This window comes from Mirounga leonina, unplaced genomic scaffold (assembly GCF_011800145.1).
Source record: "Mirounga leonina isolate KUSES-001 unplaced genomic scaffold, KU_Mleo_1.0 Mir_173, whole genome shotgun sequence".
NCBI lineage: Eukaryota > Metazoa > Chordata > Mammalia > Carnivora > Phocidae > Mirounga > Mirounga leonina.
In genome coordinates, this window is record NW_023270447.1 from 69,665,269 (window position 1) to 69,672,032 (window position 6,764).

Here is a 6,764-nt window from a genome sequence, read left to right on the forward strand (position 1 = left end):
GTCTTCTGCCTCCATGGGCTGGTGGTCAGCTGGAGGGGTCTGCTGGAGGGATGTGGATTCTCCAAGGCTCACACCTATTCTGAGCGGACTCTGCGAGTGACACAGAGTCCCGCACACACTTGTCCACGTGGTCACACAAAGGCACTCTGGAAACAGACATGTTCACACACTCAGGGACATCCACACCGTCACCCACAGACCCAAAGACACACTCAGACACGTCCGCAAACCCATCCACACGCATTTTACACTCAAGTATATTCACACACAAAGGCACACATTCAGACACATTCACACACGCGCCTGTGCACGACATCTGCCGACGGAACGTCAAGTGCACAGACGCCCAACCTGAGCCCGCAGGTGCATTCACACCGACATCAAAAGGACCACACTCAGACACAATCATACACGCTCCTGGCCAGCCGGGGCCACCCGCCCAGACACACGGACAGACACAAAGAGAGTCACGCATTCTTGCACACCTGCTGGTCCACTTGAGCACTTCCTCACAGCCAAAGGCACACACTTCCTGTGTACCCACTCCCATATACTCTGGAACCTTCAGCCGGCCCCGCGGATACACACAGGCTAGTAGGGTCAGGTACACTCACACCCAGCCGCGCCCACCCAGCCCCGCGGCCATTCCCCCAGAGGCTCGGCCCTCCCTCCCCACCCACTTCCCACCGTCCTCTGGGGCCTCTGGGGCCTCCGGGGCCTCCGGGGCCTCCCTCCCGAGCTGGGGGAGGGGACGGGGCGGGGCTCGCCCTGCTGATGTGGCGGCTGCTCGCTCACCTGCGGCAGGCAGCGCCCTTGCCAAGAAAGGCTTAAAGGAGCGGGAACCCCACGAGCTGACCTCATCGGGTCTCTGCCCCTGTTCCCAGATGGGGAAAGTGAGGCCCACAGAGGGGTCAGGCGGTGAATGGGACTTGAACCCAGGACTCCAGCGCCCGGAGCCGAGCGGGGAGGGGGTGCTCCTGCTGGGACCTGGGACGGGGAAGACTGGGCTCCAGGCCTTCCTTCCGCCTGCGCTGGCTGGCTGCCTGTCCACCCTGCCGCCCCGCAGTGTTCCCAGTCTCCCCAGCAGGCACTCCCAGCCTCCCGCACCACGCACCCGAGGTGCAAGCCAGAGCCCTGGGCATGTGGTGCACGCACACGTGCACGCACACAGTCCCTGCTCTCTGTCACATTTATGTCCCCGGTGTTCTCAGACCCGGATGGGAGGTGGCCTGCGCAGGGTGAAGCCCAGCTTTGCTACTTCCCAGCTCTGTGACTTAGTGCAAGTCCCTTGCTGCCTGAGCCTCAGGTCCCTCACCTGTAAATGGGATGATGGTCTCCGAAGATTGGATTGGCGAGGGAATTAAGGCACGTAATAGAGGCAGCGTGCTGCAGGGCCAGGTCCAGGGACTCCAGACAGGTTTAGGGAGTGACTGGAAGACTTCTGAATGAGTTGCCGGGACAAACTGCGCCAAGCCAGCCCACCCAGTCCTGGAGCCCCTCTGGTCCTGCTGCCTCCGGGGGGATCCTGCACTTCAGCCTCTGGTAGTGTGGGCTGCTCTTAGGTTCGATGCCTCTCCCAAAGCCCCGGCGGCCCCACCCAGCCCTGGTGGAAGGAGGGCCTGGCTGGTGGGCAGGTGGCAGGGGTAGAGAGGGGTCAGGGAGAGACGGCCATACCCCTGGGAGCTCTCAGTCTGATGGGGAAGATGCAGCTCAGCTCTGCCCCTGGGTTACCCAGCTTAGTCAGACCCATTCTGACGTTGGGTCCCCAAGGCTAGTTAGTGGGGGAGATAAAGGCCTTGCCCCAAGGATTCTGAGTCTGATGTGGGAGCCAGACTATTCCAAGAGCTCTCAGGCTGGTGGGGGGGACTCCCCGGCCCAGGCTCCCAAACTAGTTGGGGAGCTATAACACTTCCCTTGGCATCCCCAGGCTGACGGGAGCAGTTCGCCCTCTCCTAAGGGGCTACCAGGCTGATAAGGAGACATACCACTGTGCTCAGGGACCTCAAGTCACAAAAGAAGAGAGTGAATACATACCTAGGACACAAAGGTACGTAAACACACAGAAGCAGAAATGAGCAATGGATGGTGAGTCTCTGTGACTGTGTGTGCGTGTGACTCTGTGTGTGACTTGCCTCTGAGTATGTGTCCTGCTTCTGTGACCAGGCCCCGGAGCTGAGGCTACAGAGGAGGCTCAGGGGGCCGAGCCAGCTGGGTCCATCGCTCATACACGGGACATGCGCTTATGGAACGTGCACTTTGTGCCAGTCACTGGGCTGGGCCCTGTGACACCATGGAGCCCTCGATGGGGTGTGGCTCCTGCTCTCAGGGCACCACTGTGTAATGGGGCCAGACGAAGCACTTAAACAAGCAATTCCTTTATGTTGTGACTTGCTTAGAGGAAGTCCAGGAGGCATCAGGAACACAGGGGAGGGGGGCGTCCTGGAAGATGGGATATTTAAGCCGTGCGCTGAGGAACAGGCTTTAGGGCTGGGGAAAGGGTGTGCAGGTAGAGGGAACAGCATAGGCGAAGGCTGCCAACCTGGGGAGAGAGAGCTGAGGACAGTTTTTTTTGGATGAGGTGACTGCATGGGTTTTAGAAGAGGTAGGCAAGCAAGAGGCAAGTCATAGCTCCAGTGTGAGGGGTGGGGTGGGGTATAGTGGGAATGGCCAGGGGAAACTTTCTGGCCAGAGCCTGCACCCCGGGGACAGAAGGACAGTGTCCAGAGGAGCCTGGCGGTCTGAAGGTGCAGGAGCAACTTCAGGGAGGAGAGGAGAGGAGAGGAGAGGCTGCGGGGTGGGGGGTTTAGGGATGAGCTCCTGGACGGGTTTCTGGGCTGTGCTGGGGGAGAAAGAGAGAGAGAGAGCACCAGGGAGGCCGGGGGAGCCTGGGTAAAGCCCCCAATGGATCCTGAGTCTGTAAGGGGGATGCAACAATAGTTCTCTCACAGGGTAGAGGTAAGGATTACAGTAAATACACTCTCCCAAGTCTCTCTCAGTGAGCTCTCCAGAAGCTCATGTATTTGTCCCAAGAACTATATTATCATACTCTCCCTTTTAAAGCTGAGGAAGCGGGTTCAGAGACGGCCAAGGTTACAGAGCGCAGCGTGAGAGTGAGCGGGCTGGACTGGACTGGAACCTGGTCTGAGTCTAAACCTGGCTCCTTCCTTTGAGTCCCACAGCCTCCAGCACGCGAATGCGCCTCTTGAATCGGTCGCTGCTGGCTCCCCGTGGATCTGGTGCTATTACTATTATTACTGTTTATTATCAATTATGACTGTGATGCCGAAGACATCTTTGGTTCGGCGGGGCTTCAGACCTCCCTGCCGCCCGCGTGCCTTTCTCCCCCAAAACTCCGGGCCCAGGCGGCCCCGCGCGGCGACCATGGGGAACAGCCACCCCCCAGGCGCGGGGGTCTGTGTGGTGGCGCCCCCTGGAGGCAGCGGTCGGAATCGCCGCGAGAACCCTACCGCTGAGCGCTGGGTCCTCTGTGGTGCTCAGCACCCCTACAAACCACAAACCCCCAGACAGCGGCCACAGCGGGCAGGGAGGGAGGAGAAAATAGAGGAGAGCGTTTATCAAGCGACTCTTGTATACTGGGCAAGGTGCTGGGCATTCCCTCTGTATTTTCTTGTGGAACATCCACCCAACCTCATTTTCCAGCACTGGAAACTGAGGTTCAGAGAGGTTAAGTAAAGCCCAGCCATGCAGAACTGGATTTGAACCCAGGCCTGGGCTTCTCCTGGGTAAGTCTGAGGAGGAAAAGGCCACCGGACACTCCCTAGACTATAAGATAAGCCTCTGGAAGTCATGCATATTGACAGCCATGATGATAAAAAATGATTCAGTCATTAGCCGAGGCAGTATCCTGAATTGGAGTGCCACCATTTCCTGCCTGTGTGACTTTAGTCAACTAAGTTGCTAATCTGTCTGAGCCTCAGTCTTACCATTAGTAAATGAGCTTTATTACAGGCCTTCTGTTTGGGGCTCTCGCCCTGAGGATCCATTGCAGTAACGGAGATAAAAGGCTTAGCTCCGCACCTGACATGTCATGGGTGCTCAGGAAAACAACTAATATAATTTACTCATTTGGCCATTATTTACTGAAAACCTAGGGGCTAGGGATATAACAACAAAGAAATACAGATGGGATATTTATGCATTAATGACTTCCTAGTCTCTATGTTTCTAGGATCTAGCACATTGTCCAGCTTAATAAATGTTAAAATGAATGAATGAATGAGTACAAGAAGGCAGGCAGGCAGTCAGGTAGGAAGGAAGAAAAGGAAGGAAGGAAGGGAAGAAGGAAGGAAGATACTGCAGTAGGTCAGCCCCTGGTTGCAGTTTTGGGGACAGCTAAGAGGGAGAAAAGGGAGTTTTTAAAATAATAGTTATGATTTCTTGGGCACTTAGAATGCATCAGGGGGCGCCTGGGTGGCTCAGTCGGTTAAGCGTCTGCCTTCGGCTCAGGTCCTGACCCCAGGGTCCTGGGATCGAGCCCCACATCAGGCTCCTTGCTCAGCGGGGAGCCTGCTTCTCCCTCTCCCTCTGCCACTCTTTCTGTTTGTGCTCTCTCTCTCTTAAATAAATAAATAAATAAATAAATAAATAAATAAATAAATAAAAATCTTTTAGAATGCGTCAGGTACTCGACAATGCTTTTTGTGTTCTAGGTTCACCCTCACAGCAAACCTATGAGGTTAAAAGTGTCATCTGATTTTACGGAGAAGACAACAATCCGTGAGGTAGAGTGCCTTCCCTAAGGTCACACAGTGACTAATTGCAGAGGAGGTTTTAGGCTTGGATTTGTGCCCCGGCTCCCTTGAAGTAGTGGGCTCTTCCTATCCTCCTCCGGCCTCTAGATGGGAGCTCTTGGCACACAGAAACGCAGCAGAATGGCCTCTACCTGCACCAGTAATAATGAGGAATGTGCTGCCCTCAGCTTTTGGAGCAAGTTCACTCCACTCGCTCATGTGCTGAACCTCACATTTGATTACTTTTCACAACAATCCTGTGAAGAGGGTATTAATTGCCCATTTCACGGACAGGGAACTGAGGTTCAGGGAGGTTGGCTTCCCGAGGTCCCGTAGGGCATGCTCTGGAGTTGGATAGAGGCTGCTGCCGAGGCTCCACCCGCTGAGTGGCCCTCTGGTGGCTCCCTACTTTGAAGCTCATCCCTCTGCCAGTCATCCCCCGTATTCCTCCCCGCTCGGCCCCCTCCCTGCCCTGTTCTCCTGGCCAGGGTAACTACAGGCAGAAGTCTGAGTGAGGTGAGCTAAGAGGAACCTCTTGGGTTGGGCTCCCGCCCAGAGTGGTGGCCAGGGCACTGTTCACCTAGGATGAACAGTGATAGGATTTTAATCAGTTCACAACTTTACCAATTCTGGTTTTGGTAGAAACTTAGAAAAAGGGTCTTCCTGAATTCTCTGCCAAGGGCTCACCTTCCCTTGGTTTAGTTCTTAACCTTAGGGATCTGAGCAGGAAAAAGGGAATACAAAGCATTAGCCAGGAGAGGGTTTAATAAAGGAACTATTCACAGAGGTGTGGCAGGAATGGCGAAGTACCCTGGGGCTTCCGACAGTGGGATGGAATCATTTGGGGGGGAGCCTGAAGGGCAAGGGGAGGAAACCTTGTTAATGAACCTGGAGAGAGTTGGACCCATGGGTGCAGGCGTCCCCTCAAGAGCCATGGCTTTCAGTGGAGGAACATAGTAACTGCCAAAATCACAGGGGGAGGCGGGTAGTAGAAATACCTCAGTCTAACTCCCCTCCTTCACACTGACCTCCAGTCAGTGTCTCCTATTGGCCAAATTCCACCGGAAACTATAAGGCCAGGTGAGACTGTCAGCAGGGGTCAGCCCCAGCAGAGAAGCATGGAGTGTGGAGGGCCTTCTCTGTTCTTCCTGGACGTGGCTTTGTGGAGGGGCCTGAGAGACAGCATGGCTGTCCCCTCACCCTTCCTCCTCCTCCCAGGCCCAGGTCCCTTTGTCTGCGAGGGTGTCTCAGTCCCAGAGTTCATCTCTCCCATCCTTGGCTTCCCCGGTTCTCACTGCCTACCACATCACTCAGCTCCCCGATTGAGCATTATTCTCTGCGTGGGTTTGTCTCCCCAGACATCAGTTCTTGCCTCCTCTACACTGTGAGCTCTTCGCACGCAGGAGCCTGGGCCAAATAGGGCCGATCGCCCTGAGGCGGGGCCTAGCACAGGCCGAGTGCCACTGTTTGCCAAGGGAACTGAGTCCTGTGTCCTCACCTACCTCGCTTTGTCTCGGTAGACACAATCTGAGCACATGCGAATACCTGTTTCCCTGAGCACACCGGGGCTCTGTGGTGGCGAGCAGCGCAGGCCTGGGGCGTAGCGGGCATCAAATGTTGTCTGAATTGGCCTAGGTAGGACCATTCTTCTTTCTCTCATTCATTCAACAATATTTATTTACTTATTTATTTGAGATCCTATTATGTGCCACGCCCTGTGCTGGGCACTGGGGACACAGCAGTGAACAGGACATGCCAAGTCCCTGCTCTCACGGGGCTTCTATTTTAGTGGGGACAGCAGAATAGGAGGAAAACCAACAATATGATCGCAGACTGTGATAAGTGCTGTACCGAAAATAAACAGTACATGGATAGACATTTATGCCGGGGGCGGGGGACATTAGGGAAGGGTTTTCTGGGGAGATGACATATAAGTGGAGACCCAGCAAGAGTAGAAGCTGGGATGTGAAGCGCTGGAAAGGGTGTTCGAGGCAGAGGGAACAGCAAAAACTA